Consider the following 21,433-nt stretch of genomic DNA (forward strand, 5'->3'; position numbering starts at 1 on the left):
TTCTCGTCTTCATTCTCAAAGTGACAAAATTCCTGGAGAATGTATCAATGCCTACAACCAACACGCCAGAAACAACAGCCAACATTTGAGTATTCACTACATGAAAGGTATTCTGTTTAGTGTTTTATATGTGATTCTCTAAGTCATGTATTCAAACCTATGAGCTATGCACGTGATGCATTAAATATATTTTTATATTTATTTGCATTACATAATTTGTTCATCCCAGCCTAGGAGATGGGGAAATGAGGTACATTAGTGGAATAGCACTGGATTTAGAGTCTGATTAAAATTCCAGGTAAACCGGGAGGACAGCTTCCAGGTGATCTAGAGAAAGGCTCAAACAGCCTGCTTGCCCTGGGAGCCCATCTCCACCTACCAGTTCTCTGGCCTTGGGCCAGTTACGTTGTTATTCTTCCTTCCTTGTCCTCTGCAGTCACATGGGGATAAAGCCTCCCTGAGTTGTGAGTGGATATAAGGAGCTGGTGTAAATAATCTGCCTAGAGTAGTGTCTAATATACAGAAATACTCCCTACCCGTTGGTTCTCTACATTCTTTGGCCCTCCCTGCCGAATGTCACCGGACAAACCACTTCTCCCCCTCTGAACCTAAGGAAATGCTGGGGGTAACATCTGCCAACCTCACAGGCTCCAAAGAGGTAATACACATGACAATGAAAATAGTTTTGGAATTATAAGGCTCTAGAGAAATGTGATACCATATTCAGGACTTCTAAGACTGTCTCTAGCCCCGGCCAGTCCTGAGATCTCCTCCTAACTGTCCATTTTTCTGTGGAATTAAAAGGCATTCATTCCTTGCTTTTGCTCTCTGAATAAATACAAAGCACTTCCTCTGTGCACACACAGATGGGATAGGGAGAAAAATAACGCAGAATGTGCTCTCGAGACGTTTGCAGTGTGGGCTTTGAGACAGACAAGAAAACCAGTGTTGACCACACAGTATCCTACGTGCTGGGGTGATGGGACGGAAGGAGGCAGGAAGCCACAGACTCAGCTCACAGAGGACAGAGGGGCTACAGAAGCCTCTCTGGGAGTCCACCGTTCAATATCACCACGTCCCCAGATAACTCACAGTTGATGGATTCAACCTCTCTTTCCCCAGTAGGTATCTTTTGAAAAGAAGTGAATTCCTATCCATCTCAGGTGCCTTATGATGGTTTGCTATACACGAGGGTAGTGATCAAGGGCCTCTCAAAGAACTCCTGCATCTTTTAACTCTCTAGGGTTGGGCCTGCAGGACGCCAAGGACTGTAGAACTCTCCAGAAGCCTTCAGATACAAGTTGTTTGGCTGGGTGAAATCTGGGTGTCCTGAAACACACCTCAGAAGATGGCAGCTATGATCATTCTTCGGTTACAGATATCTTAATAGTCAAAAGAGTTTTGGGATCATAATCATTATTTTTTAACACCCTTGATACGTCACTCCACCATTCTTAGCCTTACCCCGGTGCTTCTCAAACTCTTTCTCGAAAAGGGCACTAATGGCAGCTGAGAGGAACCAAGGGCCTAGGAATAGCTTGGGGTCTTCGTCAAGCACCACATTTTTTTAAGTTTCACACTTTATCCAAAAACGAATGCCAATTTTGCAGTCTAAGCCAAAAGCAAAATATATGTATTTTAATTGCATATTATTTTATATCTTATACTATAGAATCATATTATTTTCTGTCCAAATCTTGTTTTGTTTCATTTCTTAATATCTCTAAGCTTCCCAATCCTAAAAGCAATGTCACTGTAAGAAATCAGGAAATGATATCAAAATAAAAATTTTAAAAAATTAAGCTTGGGGAGCCTGGGTGGCTCAGTCGGTTAATTGGCTGCCTTCATCTCAGGTCATGATCTTGGGGTCCTGGGATCGAGTACCTTGTCGAGCTCTCTGCTCAGTGGGGAGTCTGCTTCTCCCTCTCCCTCTCCCTCTGCCCCTCCCTCTGCCCCTCCCCATGCTCTCTCTCTCTCAAATAAATAAATAAAATCTTTAAAAAAAAATTAAGCTAAGCTATAATTCCCAAACTACTAACCATGGTTGGTGCTTTTCCTTCTGCCTATTTCCATATTTATATACACATAAGTTAATACACCATTACATGAAAATATACATACAATTTGAGGTCTTCTTGTATCTATATCTTCAAGGATTTTTTCATTTAAGAGTAATTATTTGATGAACATTTTTACATAACAGTTTGATGAGTGTAAGAGTTTAAAGTACAAGATTTGTGGGGTGCTTGGCTGGCTCAGTCGGTAGAACATGAACTCTCGATCTCGGGGTCGTGAGTTCGAGCCCTACAATGGGCATAGAGCTCACTTAAAAAATTTTTTTTAAATAAAAATTAGAAAAAAAATAAAGTAAAGGATTTGTAAGCTGGGTTTGAATTCAAACTCGACTTCCTTGCCATCCTCAGGTATGGTATAAACTGAGGTTAATGACATTACTTTGTTCAGAGGGTGGTTGTAGGGATCAAGTAATCCAACGTGCGTGAAGTGCTTAGACGTCCCCTGGCACATAGTCCTCGCTGTACAAGCGTTAAGTGGTATTCCTTCCCACTAATTTAAGAGGCTACTTTTTTATATACTGGATTCCTTTATGTGTTTTCATCTGGGAACTCCTGGATCTTCTATTTTCTTCCACCGAGAGCAATCTATGTGCCCAAATGACCTTGCTTTAACATGCTGTATTTACAATACAAAGGCCAAACTGCTAGGCTAATTCTCCTTCTGTGCTTCTTTTTGGGATTTTTCTGGCAATTCTTTCTCGTCCATTTTTCCATATGAACTTTAGAATAACTTGCTTAGCTAACATTTTTTTCCTTGTTATTTGCACTTAAATTGTATTTGCTGAACATTCAAATATGTGACCCTTTAAATTCCTTCTATAATTTACTATTCCTCATCTTCATTACATACTGCTTTATTTGTATCATTGTCTACTCTGCTCTTCAGGCTTTTTTCTACCACAATATCCCCTAGCCCTGATACCTATGCAGTTATTTTAAAAGAATTTTGTCTCCAACTTGACATAAAAAGAGATGAGAGAAAGGGGAATACTGTTCTGACACTTGAAAAGCACAATCTATGTACCTAGGTATCCAGGTAGCATTCCCAAAGCATAGTCAGTTACAGGATGTTAACAGGTTTTATTACATAGGAAAAAATAGTGTGGAAAAAATGCATTTCAGAAATTCCAAGTTAAACATAATTAAATAAGTTTTAATTTGCAAGAATTCTCATAAACTTAATATCACTCACATACTTTCTAAATCTCCAAAAAGAGATCTATTCTGCAGAAGTGCCCAAACGTTTGACTACGTGCCCTTTTCTAGAAGGAACATACCTTAGGGATTAAGCTCCTAGATGCTCCAGTTTGGGAAATTCTACTGTGGATGGGTTGCTTCCAAGATTTTGAGGTGGGTACCAAGGGAGATTTCTTTTTTTTTCTCTTTCCACAACCACCGTTCAGAGAGGTAGACTATTCATTTTTAAATCTAGGATAATTGGTCTTGAGTCTAAAGGAAAATCCTTTCAGATTTGGTCTGTGGGCTGACCGTGTGTTCTACTCTTCCACAGTGGGGTGTGTTTTCCCCCCCCCCCCCAATGTCTTCATGTAGGTTTTAGTGGGAAATTGAGAGAGACCCAACAAGCCAAACACTACTCTAAGCGAGAAGCCCAGGCCAATATTCTACTGGGTAGACATTGAAATGACTCAACACTAAGTCAGAATGGTTGACTAGAATAGAGCAAATGGTTCCTAAAATACATACTGAATTTATTTTTACAATCCTTCATTTGGAAGAGAATGATTTTTCTCCTCCAGGGAATTTTTATTATTTAAACAAAAAAACACCCTGCACAAGTATTAGGCTATGTACCAAAATAAAGGTTTTTGTTTCTTTTTCCCCCCCCCTTCCTTTTTTTTCTTCTTTGGCAGGCGGGAAATCATTTTCATGCACTCTATTTGTTGGACCTTGGGGTAAAATTATATTTCAGAGTTCCCTTGTTCCCAGGCTATGGTAAAAAAGAGATTGATGTCTGAAATTTCAACTATATTTGTCTTACAAATTTGTTTGATTCTCTTGAGAATAATTATCTCATATCATTTAAAGGTTGGTAATTCCTTAGGAATGACCTCTCTGTTATAATCAGAGTAAGGGTATTTACATTTAGCTAGGAAAAGTGAAAGCCAATGTACTTAGTTTCTGGCATTACTACTTTATTAAACTGTTGCTCTTTGAAATAAATAGCAGGAGTCATAGGGGCACTGCTCAATTGAATTATCACTTTTTTCTTTCATTTTCTGAAAATGGATGATGTTATAAAACATGGTAAAATAACAAATTAGGAAAAAATGTCTCATAATACAATACTAAATGTATATAAACTAGGGAAAGGTGTGGCTGTTCAGAGGGATTTCCAATGACTTCTTTCCCAATTTTACCAGTAATTTAGTTAGTCCCACACATCACCTTCAGGATTTCAGTGGAGCAGGAAGGAAGGATTGAGAAAAGGAAGGAAGGAAGGAAGGAAGGAAGGAAGGAAGGAAGGAAGGAAGGAAAGAAGGAAGGGAGGGAGGGGGAAAAAGGAAAAAGAAAAAAAATCTGATCTTATAAATGGTGAATCCAATAAAAAACACACTCTCTTTAATCGCACACTCTTTAATAAGCAAAAAGAAAAAAAAAAGAAAAAAGAAAGAAAAAAGGAAAGAAAGAAAGAAAAGAAAAGAAAGACTTAGCTTTGTGCAGACTACTCAGAACTTTAGGGAGTATATGGGCTAGAAAGACATGGCAAGAGAATTTAAGAGAACCTTCAAGTTCTGTCCTCTCACATCCAAGACAGTGGAGGATGGGAACAACCCAGCTTTGAGTTTTTGAGTGAAGTGGTTCTTTCACTGCTCTTAGAAGAATATTAGAGTTAATGTTAGATCTTTACACACTTTGACGTTTCTCCAGCATCACAGGCTCTATGCTGTTGGGTCATGGGCTTAAGACACTGAGAAGACTCTTGAACCTAGCCCCAAGATACACAAAATTTTTCCTATGTGTCCTTAAATTCAAATCAAAAACTCCATATGGAATGTATTATTCACTCTTGTAGCAACCATCAATAATCCTATTATCAGAGAAAAAAATTCAAGACTTAGCAAGAACATTGGATAGATGACAACTACTTTCACCACTACCACGGTGACCTGGAAAAATACCGTATCTCGCTGTTGAGACCAAATGTTAGGATGAGCTTTTAAAGCCCACGTCTTCGTCTCTATGAGTTGAACAACAATTAAAGCATTTTATAAAGCAGGAATCCCTAGGAGGAATGTACCTTTGTTAAAAAACAAAAACAAACACAAAAGTCTCTTTCCAGGGACAAAAGGAATCAGTTAGAAAGCTCAAATGTCTCCCAGTAAAAAACAGAAACCTGAAGCCTAGGTCAGTTGCAAATATTGAGTGTGATTTTATGTCACAATGTGTTATGGAGTATCAATCTGAAAATTTAATGTAGAAGGACACCCAACAGAAGCAAACTGCTTTCTAAGGATACTTCAATAATCTAGGGCACACTGGGCTCCCTTAAAAAAATCCCTACTAATGATGAGTTCCTCTGAAAAAATGATAAAGCAATGAGAGTCAGCAGACATAACTAATAGGATAATTAGAGCTCAAATGTGTTAAGATAATCACAATATACCTTATAATCATTAAAGAAAGAAAGGGAGGAAAAGAAACCATGATGAAATAATAGGACACAACAAAATTAACTAAATGATTTTTAACAAAACCAAACAGGACTTTTAGAAATAGTAATGTGGGCACTGAAATTAAAAATTAAAAGCAGATTGGCCACAGCTAAAGAAATCATTAATAAATTAGGAGACAGAGTTGGGAGAATTACCTAGAGAGGAGCACAGAATGATTTAAGAATGAAATAAATGAAAATAAAAACTCCTGAATATTTTCTCTCTTTCTTTTTTTTAAAGATTTTATTTATTTATTTGAGATAGAGTGAGAGAGAGATCACAAGCAAGGGGGAAGGGTAGAGGGAGAAGCAGGCTCCCCGCTGAGCAGGGAGCCCAATCCAGGGCTCAATCCCAGGACCCTGAGATCATGAGCTGAGCTGAAGGCAGACGCTTAACTGACTGAGCCACCCAGGTGCCCTCTTCCTTTTTTTATTTTTAAGTAGGCTCCACATCCAGGGCAGAGCCCAACATGGGGCTTGAATTCAGACCCTGAGATCAAGAGTCAGAAGGTTAACCCACTGAATCACCCGGTCACCTAAGCCCTGAATACTTTCAATAGGACATTTGTTACAATTATAGTTGAAAACTAGAGGACACGTGGTTCATTAGCAGCTACTGAAGAACAGCAGGAGAGTGGGAATTATAGGTTATACTGAATACTAGGTTAGCTGAATACTGGCTTAGCTGAATACTAGATTAGCTATCAGTCTTCATTTAGATAAATAAGGTTATAAGATACTTTCCTCAAACTCTGTTTACTAAGAAAAGTAAAGAACCTTTCTATAACATTTAGGGGGTTTTTTGTTTGGTTGGTTGGTTGCTTGTTTTTTGTTTTTTTTTAAATATTTCCAAGGACTGCTGACTTGGCAACCTTGAGGCCATGAATGTTTGCTTTAGGAAACTATATGTGTTCCCTTATTCCAGAGAATTGTGTTTGCTCACTTTAAAGTGTCACAGGGGGTTGCGACTACGGCTTAAGTGATCATGAAGTTAGTAAAAAAAAAAAAAAAACACCACATTTTTCCAAGTAAAATAAAATAATGCAGGTATTTTAAAGATGATTTTAAATAGCAAGAAAAGAATCCTTTCTTCCACAGCTGATTCAGGTGAAAAGCTGGAAAATTTTCTCAAATTGGGGAAAGACATAAATCCACAAGTTAGGAAACAACCGAGTCCAGCAGGATAAAAAAAAGAGCCACCACATACCTAGACACACTAGAGGCCAGAGTGAAACACCAAAGAAACTTTTAAAAATAACCGGAAAGAGAAGAGACATTACCTACCAAGCAACAATCATTAGAATGACATAAAAGTTACTATTCATTTATTCATTCATTCCTATTTTCAGCACATGCCTCAAATATTTATGAAACCCCTCCTTTACTCCAAACATTTTTGGAGGTGCTGGGCAACGGTGGAGTATAAATCTCCAAACAGAGCAGACTTGAAAGAAAGAAAGAAGGAGGGAAAGAAAGAAGGAAAGAAAGAAACAAACAAAGAAGGAAAGAAATATAAAAGGTCAGAAGGTGATGGAAAACTATCTTTAAACTGAAATAACCTTGTGATAATCAACTCACTAATTATAGCCTCTGGGATCTCATTCTGTTGAACTCAATCTGCCCATTTTTCTTTTTACTATAATACAGTCTGTAGTAGTTTTATGAATTTTCTATGGCTGCTATAACAAATTCTCATAAACTCAGTGGCCTCAAACAACACAAATTTCTTACCTGACAGTTCTGGAGGTCAGAAGTCTAAGATCAGTCTCACCTTGTTAAAGAGCAGGCATCCGGCTGGCTCCTACTGGTGGTTCTGGGGTTGAATGTGTCTCCTCTCTGTTTTTAGCATCTGGAGGCTGCCTGCATTCATGGCTCGTGGCCTCTCCTCCATCTTCAAGTCAGCAGGGTAGCATCTTTTAATCTCCCCATCTCTGCCCATCTCTCTGTTTCTTTCTCTGTCTCTCCGTCTCCTTCCCTGCTCTTCCTCCCTTCCTCACTCTCACTCACAGATACACACCCCTGCTTCCATCATCATATTTCCTTGTGCCTTGTCCTTCTCCCGCCTTCCTCTTATTGGAACCCTGGTGATGACACCAGGCCCCCCTGGACCATCAGGATCATCTCCTGGTCTCAAAATCCTAATTGTATCTGCAAAGTCCCCGTGCCATAGAAAATACATTCACAGGTTCCAGGGATTAGGATGTGGACATGGACATCTTTGGCGGGGGGGGCATTATTCTGTCTACCAGAGAGATGGCTTCCCTTTCCCTCTGGAAGAACAGTCATCCGAAAACTCTATCCGGCTAAAGGTAACTTAAGAATATTTCAGATAATGAACAATCGAGAGTCTAACAGGCACAGGCCCTTGCTGAGAGAAGCCCTAAGGGCTTTTCTTCAGTAAGAAGAAAATTGAATACAGAAGGAGGGATCGAGGGGCAAGAGGCAAAATTTAAAAAAAAGGCACATATACGCATTAACTATATTAAAAACAATGATACAATGTCTAATTCTGAACGTTAAAGACACAGTGGCATAAAAATGCTGGCAAGCAATCATATGGGGGACAAGGTGGGGACCCCGGTACTGACATGAGTTACAGCAGCCGAAGGCTCTCAAGAGGTAACAATGTGGATTAACTGCAGAGATCGCATGTTAACATTTTTTAATAACCTCTAAAAGAACAGAAATATATAGAAATGGAGAGGGGAAAAAAATCCACCCAAAAGATACCACAACCCACAGACTCAAAATATAGCATATGCACCTCACAATACAGCCTCAAAATATGAGAAACAAAAATGGACAGAATTGCAAGATGAAATTAATAAATGCACATTTCCAGTTTTAACATACTGCTCTTAGAACTGACAGACAAAGGAGGCAAAAAGTTAGTAAGGATATGTGAAAGATGAGCAATTTAATGAACAGGCTTGAGCTAATGAACTTGTAGAGAGCCCTGTACTTGCCAATAGAGTCTGTATTCCCTTCTCGTACACCCAAATAGTTGCAAAATTGACCAAACACTAAGCCACAAGCCAAAAGTGTCAAAAACACCAAATAATCTATATCAGTGCTGTCCAACGGAAACATCATGTGAACCATGTATGTAATTTTAGAATGTCTAGTGGCCACATTTAAAAATGTGAAAGGCAGGTGAAACTCATTTTAATAATATACTTTATTTTACCCAATGTATCCAAATACTACTTCTTTTTCATACTAAGTCTTAGAAATACAGCGCATCTCAATGTGGACTAGCCCCATGTCAAGCGTTCATTAGCATGGCGAGTGATTCCTGTAATGCGCAGAGCAGCACCATATCATACAGACCACCCTCTCATACCCCAGGGTAACAGAACTAGAAATCAGAATCAAAAGAGCACTTAAACAATCACAAATTCTGATGTTTGGAAAATTTCAATAATGCATTTAAACACATCTCCAATACAGACATTTGGCAAATGAAAAAACCTTACTTCTAGATAATGCATGGTCAAAATCAAATGGAAATTATGAAATATTTAGAATTAAACAAAATAAGTATATTATATATCAACATAAATTTCAAAATTTGGGGGACAAAATGTATAGCTTTAACTATCCAGAGACTTACATGGCAGCTTGATATATGACAGAAGGGGCAGGACAAGTCAGTACGTAAAGGATGGGCTCTTCATTAAATAGTGCTGGACAATTGGCTTTTCACAAGGCAAAACATCTATAATTGGAATCTTGTCGCATGCCATACACAGAAAATGAATTTTTGTTTGACAACATAAAATATCTCCACTTGGACAATGGGGCCTTGGGGCCATGTTATCAAAGGGCTTAAACGATGGATCAAGACTATTAAATCAGGACAAAAGAAAGTATCTCTGGCCCCAAACCTTCAGTGACTACATCCTTATTTCCCACATTATTGCAAGATGAAGCAGATAGATAAAAGGGCCATAATTGGGACGCCTGGGTGGCTCATTCAGTTAAGCATCTGCCTTCAGCTCAGGTCATGATCCCAGCGTCCTGGGATCAAGTCCCACATCGGGCTCCTTGCTCAGCGGGAGCCTGCTTCTCCCTCTGCCGCTCCCCCTGCTTGTGCTCTCTCTCTCTGACAAATAAATAAATAAAATCTTTTTAAAAAAAGATTTATAATTTATAGGCCAGTGTGGATCTAGGATTTGTGAACAGACAACAGAGGGAGAGGTGCTCACTGTCTTAGAATCACCTGGAACTGAGTGTGTGTGACCTTGGGCAAGAAACAACCCTAGGTATGTAGCCTTGCTTTTCTCAGCCATAATACGGGGGTAATGATGCTCACCTCTCCAGATAGTAATAGGAAATTACATAGTACATCAGGACCTAGAAAGTGTAGGTTCATGTGCTCTGAAGTGTGAGATCCGGAGTGCATTGAGGGCATCTGTCCTAGTGCCCTGCACACTCTTGCAAGCCTGAGAGGTCCAGAGACTTCCATGGTGATACATAATATCCCAGGGGTCCACTGAGGTGGACATGAAAGGCAAGGCCTCTGAAGTCAGGCAAACTTCTCTTTGAATCCAAGGTCTACCTCTTGTTAGCTATTAGACCTTTGGCCAGTTACTTAACTTCTCTAGCCTCAGAATTTATAACTGTAAGCAGGGTTAGTACGGGTACCTGAGTCTCAGTTAAGATTCCTAGTTTCAGCAACAGACACCAACTCTGGGCAACCTACGCAGAAAGGGGTTGTATTAAGGGTCTTGAGAAGTTGTAGGTGTCCCAGGCTGCACAGCCATGATCCATGTCCAAACTCACGCCTCAAACTGGTCCCATGGAGATGTCCCCACTGACACCAACGCTCCCCGGCTATGGGGCCTCTTCTGCTTTCGGAACCTGGGTGTGGCTCTCTCGAACAGAACGTGCTCCAGGCAGTACCTGTCCCTTTGTGCCATTAGCTCCCTGATTCAGGTCCAGAACAGGGACTTCTGCCCGATGGAGTCCAAAGAACTTGTCTGTGTCCTAGCTGAAGAGGAAGCCGGGAAAGTACGTTTTCGGCTTCTGCAGAAGGAAGAAGTGAATCTCTGCCCCCACCCGGACCTCAGGCTGGGAAACAGTCCAAGAGCAAGGGAGTTCAGACACCGATTGCCTACAGAGAACGTCCACTACACCCGTCTGAAGGATTACCATCAGGAGAAGATGAGCTCACAAATACGCAGCACGGGGCAGAGCAGAACTTCAGAGCTCAGCTGACAGGCTGAGAGACAGCACAGAGGGGACACGACAGTATTTGTCGAAGAACAACAGAGCACACCGGGGCCCGGAGTTGGGGGAGATACGTTAGAAGGTTGCTTCTTGTGTTCCTACCCGCCACGTTAACAAATGTTTCCAGAGATTCTGAATTCTAAATTCACACGTAAAACACAAAGGCCCTCAAACAACACTAAAGTCATGTCATGCTTGGGAAAAAGACAGAGAATCCTCCATTTGCCTTCCTTCTGGAGGGGACTCACTTATGAGGAGACAAAGGAGAAAACTCGTGTTCTCACTGTTCCCAAAGTGCCGGGTAGACAGGAGGACATGGCCTTTCTGAGTGCTAGAAGCAGATGTGATTTTTATTTCGGTGAGTTTTCTTTTTCAAGCAGAACTTAGAATACTTTGATGGAGGTACTTTTAGCAGAAACGTAGAGGCCCCTGCAATTGCTTTTTTTGGTGAAAGAATTGAACTCGTGGACCAAGACACTTCTTTTCAGATGCCATTCTTCCTACAAATAAGCTCAAATACATACACATCAGTGACTTTGCATTTTAGTACTGCGCTAGCCTGTGTGAAGAGGCAGCAAATGTAGGTGGCTTGAAGACTCCCGGTGACTGACCGTGGGGATTTTTGCAAATCTCATTAAAATCTTTCCTGCCTAGACGTATATTTCTTCAGCCCTGGCCTCATTTGCCACAAACTCTGGGATGAAGATTTATATCAGACCCTGAGAAGGTTCGACCATAACTTCTATTTTCCTGCTACTTCCCACAAAAGCTGGGGCAGGGTCGTGGGGCCTAGAAGGAACGTCCATCAAAGATTATTTACTATGGGCAGTCTGTGTGCTGTGTCTGGTGGGCCATGGCTGCTCTCTCCTCCTTGGGGCACGTCATGTGTGCCCCAAACTCACGCTGTTAGAGTGATCATCATGAAACTGTATTTATTAAATGGCCCTACGCATGGGGTTCTGGCCTATGTAAGTGAGTAGTAGCGTAGTTGCAGTCCACACCCTTTGGGAGCTTACAATATCAAATAGGAAATTTTTCACAGCCTGGAGGTGCACCGGTGAGGTAAGGCGCTAAAAGCATGCATTCACCTCACAGAGCCCGGCTTTTCTCCCAGCCAGTGGTTACTCCGTCTGGCCTCCAAGCTCTAGCAAGCCTACCATTTAGAAGCAGCTAAACCTCAGCTCACTTATAAGGTCCATTGTGGGAGGGCGGGGGGAGAACGTCCATTATTAGAAGAATTCACTGGAAACCCCTATGCTAAGTTAATCCTTATATCAGAATGTCCACAAGCCCAGAGTGACTTCTCGTTCACAAGATCCAGTGAGCCCCAGGCAGGTTTCAGAGGTGGACATCATATTGTCACTCCCATCCAGAAGCTTACTGGTGACCCAGTGGGGGTGAAGCATGCCTAGTTACCAGATTATGAGAGAGGCCAGATGAGGACACGTCCTCATGAGGACATGCAAATGAGCACATGGAAGAGAAAACTGTTCCTTCTGACTTGTGGGGAATCACAGAAGGCTTCGAGGAGAAGAGAGTATTTGAATTAGGTCTTGAAGTCAGGTGAGATTTTGACGGGCAAAGCCCAAGGAGCACGCATTGCCAACTTTTGGATGCGTTCTGGAAGAGTTGGGAAAAGGGATGAATTTATGGGTCAGGCTGTCCAATAATTCTTTCCCACATGGGCCTATTTTATCTACTTCAAAAATCCTTGGATCTATGTTGGGAAGTAGGACTGGGACGTATTCCACATGTGGCTAGGAGCAGCCCCTGTTCTACCTCTTCCTGCTGCTTCCGCTGGCTCTAATTCACCTGGAAGAAGCTCCAAGAGCACCAGAATGACAAAGAAAAGAACCACCACAACCCCCCTCTTCCCCCCCTCAGTGCCACATGACCAAAGACTTCTGGGATTGTTCGGAAACACATCATCATCCAGCCATCCCTGCCCTTCTAGGCCACAGTCAGATGAACAAAAACAAGGCATTCCCACACATTGTCAAACATGTGTGGCCATTTTCTCCCATCCTGGGAGTCAGCAAATGGGCCTCTAAGGGCATTGCGTCTGCCAGGTGTTTGGCAGTGGCATTGACAGGGAAAGAAGCCAGGGTCAGCTTTGGAGGGCTTCAAGGGTAAGGGGACCTCAGTGGATGATAGAATCCAGCCCCCTGCCTTTAGTCCAGAGGGCACACAAGTCATGAAGCAGAAATGGTTGTTTCTTACTCAGAGGGTTTTTCAGGGAGATGTGGTTTAGAAATTGATGTGTCTAGATACCAGGTGCTTCTCTCTCGTGAGCCTCCCCTGCCCCAGACTATCCCCTTTACTCTTCCCATTGATTTGGGAATCACACATTCGAAAGGCACCTGCTTGTTCTTTCCCTCCACATTGTCATAACTATCAGGGTAAAGGGCGCCTTAACCAGGGTCATCTTCTTGGGAGAGGCTTTGCACCAAATTCCAATCCAATTTCCTCTGCCCGTGTTGATCTCAAATGAAAGCACACAATCATGGATACCATAAGTAAGCGATTATTAACTATCTTCCTTTTTTCTAAAGAAAAAGGTAAATGCTGCCTGGGTTCAGGATTTCACAACCTTACGTCTGAAACCAGCCAACTTCAAAAGAACGTGAAATGAGACCTCTCGCATGACAGCAGCTAAGTTCAGACAGGATTCGTTCTTCACGTGGAGGAGTTACTCAAGATTCTCCCCGATTTTGCTGGAAGCTTGCAGTCTTCCCATGTGCGCCCACCTCTTCATCAATCTGACTCTCAATTCTTTGTAATGGGGTCACTTACCAAAACCAAATATGGGCTGTTTCTATGACGTGGTAACAGCCCGTGTTTGGATTCCATTTGTGCGTGTTATTTAGAAGAAATTAGATAGAGTTACTATAAGTGAAATTCTTCTAGAAGCCTGATAACTTGCATAAAGGGATTTCCTCCTATAAAATGGAAGCAATTCTAAAGATTTTGTGACATTGAGTGAGGAGTGGTACAGACATTGCTTGGAAATTGTCTACTTAAGAACAAGTGGCCTTTGGGGATTTGTCGCTATTATTGTTACGATTTTTGTTATAATTATTCTGGCTGAACTTGTTTTTTCAGTCTATACATTCCACACCAGACAAAGCAACCCAGGCAGGAAGTTCTCCATCAGTGAACATGCAATATGGTCTGTTACCCTAGATTTATGCTACCAATAAGAGTTTTCTTCTTTGGAAAAATAAGTGTATGTATTATTATGTATTATTTCATTCTGAACAGCAGAAGTCTTTTTATCATATTTCGCTTATTAAGTTGGACTCTTTAACTTTATAACTAGATAATAATATATAGCATATGAGTAGCCAAAATCATTCATTTAACTTCCCTTCATGGTCAAGTTCATGAGTGGAAGAAAAGATTAGGCTAAGATGATTCTTTGTTGGAAAAATAAAGGTTATTCTCCTTCACTGCAAATACTACATACCTACCTGCTATGTAAACACTGCACAGCAGAAGGAAAAATCACCCATGATCCCAATACCCCAAGAGCAACAAGTTGTAATGGTGGTAGATCTATGTCTGTTCTGTTCACTATTCAAGTTGGGTTGTGAATGTTCGCATTCACACTGTACTTAAATTTTTACATTATAATCTAACATTAGAACATGACAACTTTCGATGCCTTGATTAATTCTTTGTACCCCTTATTTTAAATGGCTGCACAATATTGCATTAAGCAAATGATTTACTTAAAGGCATCAGATTGTTTCCCTCTTTTAAATAAAATTACATTGGGTATCTTCGTGCATAAAGCTTTCTCCAACCTTAGGATTAATTTTCATTGCATAAGTTTTTGGAAGCAAGAGTAAAATCCTAGTTCATGTTTTCTCTTTATTTACAAGACTCTTTTGAGCCCATAATTATTTTATTTAAGTAGAATTTTGTCCCTGCCATGGGGAGCACTCACTCATCTGCCGTAAGAGAAGAAATGACCTCCCAGTTAGCGATGTATAACTTCATCATTTCAGAGGAGTCTCTCTTCACCATGTCCTTAGTTTTAGGGAAATCACATCTTAAGATGATCGCATTGTTCTTTTTCAAATTCAAGATGTCAGTGTTCCATTCCGGACATACCTAGGGTTTGGTTCTGTTTAGAGGGAACCCGTTAAAGACGTGAAGAGAAAAAAGAGAAAGAGCGACAACTTCTCTCTCGGGACAGTGTTCAAGTATTATTTATGTGGTGGGAGCAGAGCAATTTTAGTTTGTTTTTGCACCATCATGTTACAGAGCGCCCGGGGGGGTGTGACACGAGGGTGTGGGAATGTCCTCGTGCGCCATGTCACAGCTGCGTGGCCGTGTGAACGTAACGTGCCGGAGCCCCAGCTGTCAGTTTGCAGCACAGAAATTATGCTGTGAGATTCAGTTTCTGAGCAACTGTAAGAGATTCCAGAGGGACAAATTCAAGAATGACTTAGAAATTATAGACCAGATCACACAACTGTCATAAAGCTATCATCAGTTAATAAAACAGGGTTTTCTTTTCATTAAAAAAAAGTTGGCTTTTTTTCTCCCTTAAAAAAAACAATATTGATGTTGGAAGCCTTTGGAACTTTGTCTGACCCTCTGTCTGCTGACTTTCTCATTTCCTGTTTCTTTCTTTCCTTTTTATTTTTTTAAATATATATAGCAGAGATCTCTGAAACAAGATCCCCATGTGTTAAAAACAAATGTAGATTCTCTAAAAATAGTCGAGCTTCAACGTCCTCACTCCCAGAGCCCTGCCATTCTAGGGTCTGTGGCTTCTGTGAACAAAAATGCAGGCTCCCCACCACCCTGCCCCATGCTCCCACAGAAACTAGGCTGTGGAGACATTGGTAGGAAGAAGTCCAAGAATAAACATGAGAGTATTCTGAATGAAAAGCAAACCTCTAGTAAGGAAGAACACAACAGTGTCTGTAAAATGCTTCCTAGACGGGCTTGGTTTCAATGTGAATCCTTATTTATAGCTCCATAGGGGGGATGAGCCAGAAGAGAAACTCACTTAGTCACACACCCACTCTCTCTCTCTCTCTCTCACTCACACACACACGCACACACACTCACTACAGCACCCTATTACCCGGTAGTAAGGTGGCTCTGCAGGGCGCTATGGGAGACACCGGGAGACTGCTTATCAATGAGCCAGGACCCCATGCTACCCACCCTCGGCGCCATCAGCAGCCTTTGGAACTTACAGACACGGAACAAGGACACAACACAGAGTTTTGTACGTGACGGAGGGGAAGGTAGAGGCCCAGGGGCTGCTGTGAAGTCCCAGAACAAGGGACCAAATCATGGGACCCGGGCAGTGTCCCCAAGGAGCGCATACTGTAACCCACACCTGGAGCTTGCTCACAGTCAGCCAGGTGACGGAGGAGACAGGTGGGGGAGGCGCCCATGTATTGGGAGACCCCGGGCCCGGTTCACTGCAGGCAGAGAGGACCATCCAGGGTGTCTGCGACAGAAGGGTAAGAGGAGCCGTCCAGGTGAGCAGGGGTGACATCATGCAGAGGCCCCCAGGACCATGAGAGACATTTGAACTTGATCCCAAGGGCAAGAGGAAGCAATGAAGGGATAGACACAAGCAGATCTGCACGTGGGGTCTGAGAGTATACTGAGACAGTAGTTTAAGCTTTTTTTTTTTTTTTTTTTTTTTAGCATTTTCTTCTGTATCTTTCTCCTCTCCCAACAGATGCCTGTCTCTGCTTTCTGGTGCTTTGGGGCAGGTGTGTGACTCACAAGGCAGTAAGAAGATAACACCCTGCAAGAACTTCTGGCTTTTGTTTGCAAAAGACTCAGCACGTGAGGGACCATGGAGATTTGCAGAAGAAGTCTAGAGGGGTTCTAGGGAGAAGGAGGATGGAGATGGGGGCTCCCCACCAGCTTAGAAAAAATAGATTTCTTTGGAGTGGAGAAAAGGGAGTGGTTAGAAGGTAGGCATAGGGGGACTCACTTGCAGCAGCAGCAAGAGCCCAGAGGGTTCCTGAAAGAGAAAGAGAGATGTGGGCAATGCTCATCCCAGAGAATGTCTATTGGATGCCTCAAAAACCCTGGAAGCTCGACAATTCCAGGGCGTCAGGAAACCCTCAGGCATACGCGAGAATAAAGGTGCTATCAGCCTGGAAGGACAGGCCGTCGAAATAGAGGGAAAGGTGATCATGAAAGATAAGAACGCCGTGATATTTCTCGTACTGCTGATGGGAACCATGCTTTACACCGTGTGTGCATATTGAAAGGCTTAGTCCGGCTCCCGTGTGAAAAGCGGATTGGAGAGAAGCAGGTAAGAGAGAGAAACCCCACCTGCCCTGGGCTGATGGAAGCGAGAATGAACAGAAGGGGATGGATTGGCAAAATATCCAGAAAATGAAAGAGCTTGGTGATTGGTCAGACGTGGCAGTGAATGAGATGGAAGATTCCAGAATAACTCCCAGGTTCCAGGTGTGAACAACTCGGTGTGCGGGAGTATAAAATATGGTCCACCTCCTGCAGTGACCAAATGCACAGCGGGGGCTGAAGGAGCTCGCCTGGAAATTTCCCCCGGGGTGATGAGCAGCCATCATATACAGGAGATGTCACATTTTACCAATAGCGCATGAACAAAGAGGTAGCAGAGGCTTCCAAAGGCAGAAACTGTAGTTATTAGCTAAGGACAGGTAATCTCAGAGGTCAACACACTCCCAGAGATACCACCAATGGAAGTCCTTCCCGTCCACTGTCTCAGAAACAAAAAATGAAATATTTATGTGGCAAGGGGCCTCAGGAGCCCTATGGCTGGAAGGGCTCCCGAAAGCAGGAATTTTCTCGCGAAGGTTTGTGACAGCAGGCTCTGCTTCTGCACTCCCAGGCCCCAGCACTTGCTATCTTGAAAGCGAGACTGCATTTGGGACTCATTCCTGGTTAGAAGAAAGCTCCCCTTACCTTACGTGGAAAACCCTCTTATTCCCCTGCTGCTTCCGGTTTTGCTCTTGGAGCCACACAGGCTTAGTGTGGTCCCTCTTGTACATTACATGTCAAAGCTGTTCTCCCATTTTCTCTAAGTCTTCCCTACTCCAGGCTACAACCATGTATCAGTTCCTTTATCTCTTGTTTTCAAAGGATGTAGTAACGGAAAAAGCAACTGATATTTATTGCACGTTGCGAGTGTCGTGAGAAGCAGGAATGTCTTCCCTACTGTACCTGGATGCCTTGGCTGTCCGCCGGCAGAGTGGACAGGACTCTGAAGTCCTGGAGGTGGGTGGGCGACACAAAGACGGTGGGAGCCTGGGCCCCTATACCTGGACAGCCACCATGCCCCTTGCATGAGACTGGGATGCAAGTAAGAAATAAATGTTCCTGTGTTAAGCCATTGAGCATTGGAATTTTACCTGTTACTGCGGCCAGTGTTACCCCCAAGTAATACAGAAATTGGTAGCAGAAGTGGGATGCTGCTAAAACAAAAACCTGAAATATGTGGCAGTGACTTCATGGCCAGTTCTAAAGGTCATAGAAAAGGTAGAAGGGATCAGAATGATGGCTCATGCTGGCTACTCGCTGGCTTTAGCAAGGTATTGCAAGGAAGACGTAAGCTCAGGCAAGAATTGGCCAATTTTCAAGCAGGGTTGGAGGAAACAGAGAAAGCCCAGGGATCAAGGATCTTACAAGGTTGGAAAGGTCAATTGCTTCCGGACCCCAAAGAGTAAGAGATGAAATTGAAGACTACTTTGGTGATAATGCCCCAGCAAGACTTCCCAGTTGAACAAGGTAACTCGGTCCTGGAGCAAAACCCAGATTAAAGGTATTCTATATTAAAGGTATTCACTTCTATTGTGACCTCAGTGAAGCTGCCATTTAATTAAGAGAGCGGGATGGAAAGAAGAAAGTGAAGAACTATGAAAGTTTAAGAATAATGTGTAAGAAAGAATTGTGTGTGTGGTTACCAGCATGAGGAATTGACTGAAGCAAACAGATCAGAAGCCTCCTACATTTCTGAGATCGTTCTATTGCCAAAGAAACTCTGAGCCTGGGCCAGAAAACAGAAGTAAAAACTCTTTTGATTGTTTAAATGTTAAATATGCTTGAGGCACCAGAACTTACACCACCAGGAAGCTGAACCCCCTGCAAGGGATACTTGTCCAGGCCCAGTTTAGGGGTGCTCATGGAGGATACTGGGCAACGAAAATTCTCAGAGGGTGAAGCCAGAGTGCTCAGATGGAGAACAACGGACGGAGGGTTTTTCACAGAGCCTGAGACCCTGAGGAGCCTCTTCCAGAATGGATAGAAAGGATTAAACATCCCAGAGAACCTGGACTCTGAGCCAGATGCTGTTAGGGGATAGGATTTGGAGTGGTCTCCTTTCGGAAAGAGCATGGAAGAAGAAGGAGGTGGGGGACAGGTGACCAAAGGCTGGACTGTGGCAGACACTGCTATGTGCTCACTAAAATTCATTCTCTTTCCTCCTGGGCACCGAGTCGATGTACTTCCCAGAATCCCTTGCATTTAGGTGTGGCTACAGGATTGAATGCTTGACAATGGAATATTTCTGGAAATGATTTATGTCACTTCCCTGCTGAAGGGGTTAAAAAGAAAGTAGTCTCTCTCCTCAGCTGCAGATAGAGCTATAAGGTGGAAGGATCCTAGGTGCCTGAATGACCTCATGGAGGGCAGGACCCACATTTGACCATGATGGAAGCAAGAAATAAATTTTAATTGCTTTTTTTTTTTCTATTAGTAGATCTTACCTTAGTAGACCTATTTTAGTAGGAGTCGATCTAACCTTAATAAATACAATATATTGTCTCACTTCATCTCCAGTTTATAGATGAAGAAATTAGAGAAGTTAAATGACTTATTCTAGCCGGCTCATTTAGTAAGAGGGGCCTCTAATGCTAAAACCTTGGTCTATCTGGTTTCAAAGTCCATGCTTTTAATCAATGTGCTATACTGTTTCCCAGAAGAGCAGACTTCTAGCTCCTGTACCCCCTGGTTCTCCCTCCTCTGGATGTTTTGAGTTTGTCCACATTTTGTCAGACCTCAGCACAATAGTTTATGCCATAATTTAGGGGTGCCATAACCTAAATTACTTCTCTTTTCTAGAATCATCATCTATGAAAGGCACCCAGGAGCTCTCCAGTTATATTAGTAGCCAAGGCTTCTCCTAGGATTGTTGACTTTAATCAACCAGTGCCCCTAGACCTTGTCAGCGCTGCCAAGTCCCTTTCCACAATTAGAATTTAAATAATTATTTTCCATCCAAGAGGAGACTTTATAATCAATCCTATTCAATTTTTTTCTTGGTAATTTCAGCCAAGGTAAGTTCTAGCCTGTCCACATTTTTCTTGAAGCGTTCAGATGACTATGCCCTTCTGGGAGTACCCCACACTGGGACAGAATCAGCCCCGTGTGGGGAGCCATATCTTTGGATTCTTACTATGACCAGTCACTGTACAAAGGACCTTCTGTGCTTATTTCATTTAATCTTTTCCTCATGCCCACTTTACAGATGAGTTTTGGACAGGGTAAGACTGCACAGTTAGTGAGTAGTGCCCATCATTAGCCCTAATCACTGAGTGAATATCTTATGACCACTTTTTTCCCCTTACACTGGAAGAGAACGAATATTGCATGGTGAAACTTGGAAGGAATAATTTTAAGAGATTTTAAACATGAAATAGAATTATTTGGGGAGAGTCTCTATGTAGTAAAAGAGTCCATACATCTAAGTAATGGCAGTAGAAGGAACTTACCAACTAGATACCTTGAGCCCAAGCTAACTAGCCTGCAAGTCTATGAAAACAGAGAGCTTTTCCCCTGTGAACACTGTCCAGTATAGAGAAATAAATACTCAGTGCACAGTACTGTTTGTTTGAGTAAATGAAGGTGGACTTAGTAGGCAGATATAAAACTCTACAGGAGACAAAGTTTCACCCATGTATGTATCAGGCAGCTATTATGAGACATTTCCGGGGTGGGGGGGGCATGGCTTAGGGAAAGGAGAAATAATCCAAATAAACATACGCATGCATGTGTGCGCGTGCGCGCGCGCGCGCGCACACACACACACACACACACACACACACACACGCTACATAGGTATTGACTATCCCTGACTGATTTCCTTGGGTATTGCGGAGCTGAGCTATACCCAGGCCAGCAACATCATGAAGTAGATATCCAGACCGCAGTTCTCGAAGCCCTACATTTAAACCCAATACAAATATCCAGACTTAGCACAGTGTTGGGTGTTGATCCTCTTAAGTCAACACTGGCAGATGTTCCGTTGGACTGGAATGGTTTACACATAACCATATGGGAGGGGTGTGAAGGAAGACCAGCCAGCCAGCCTTTCTCAATGCTGTGGAATCTGTGGGCTCTCCAAAGTTCTCCTGATACCGACACTAGGTAATGGATGTCATGTACGCCAGGTGGTGAGCCCTGTTTAACTCTCCTAAGTCCT

The sequence above is a fragment of the Phoca vitulina genome, unplaced genomic scaffold (assembly GCF_004348235.1).
Source record: "Phoca vitulina isolate PV1807 unplaced genomic scaffold, GSC_HSeal_1.0 scaffold32, whole genome shotgun sequence".
NCBI lineage: Eukaryota > Metazoa > Chordata > Mammalia > Carnivora > Phocidae > Phoca > Phoca vitulina.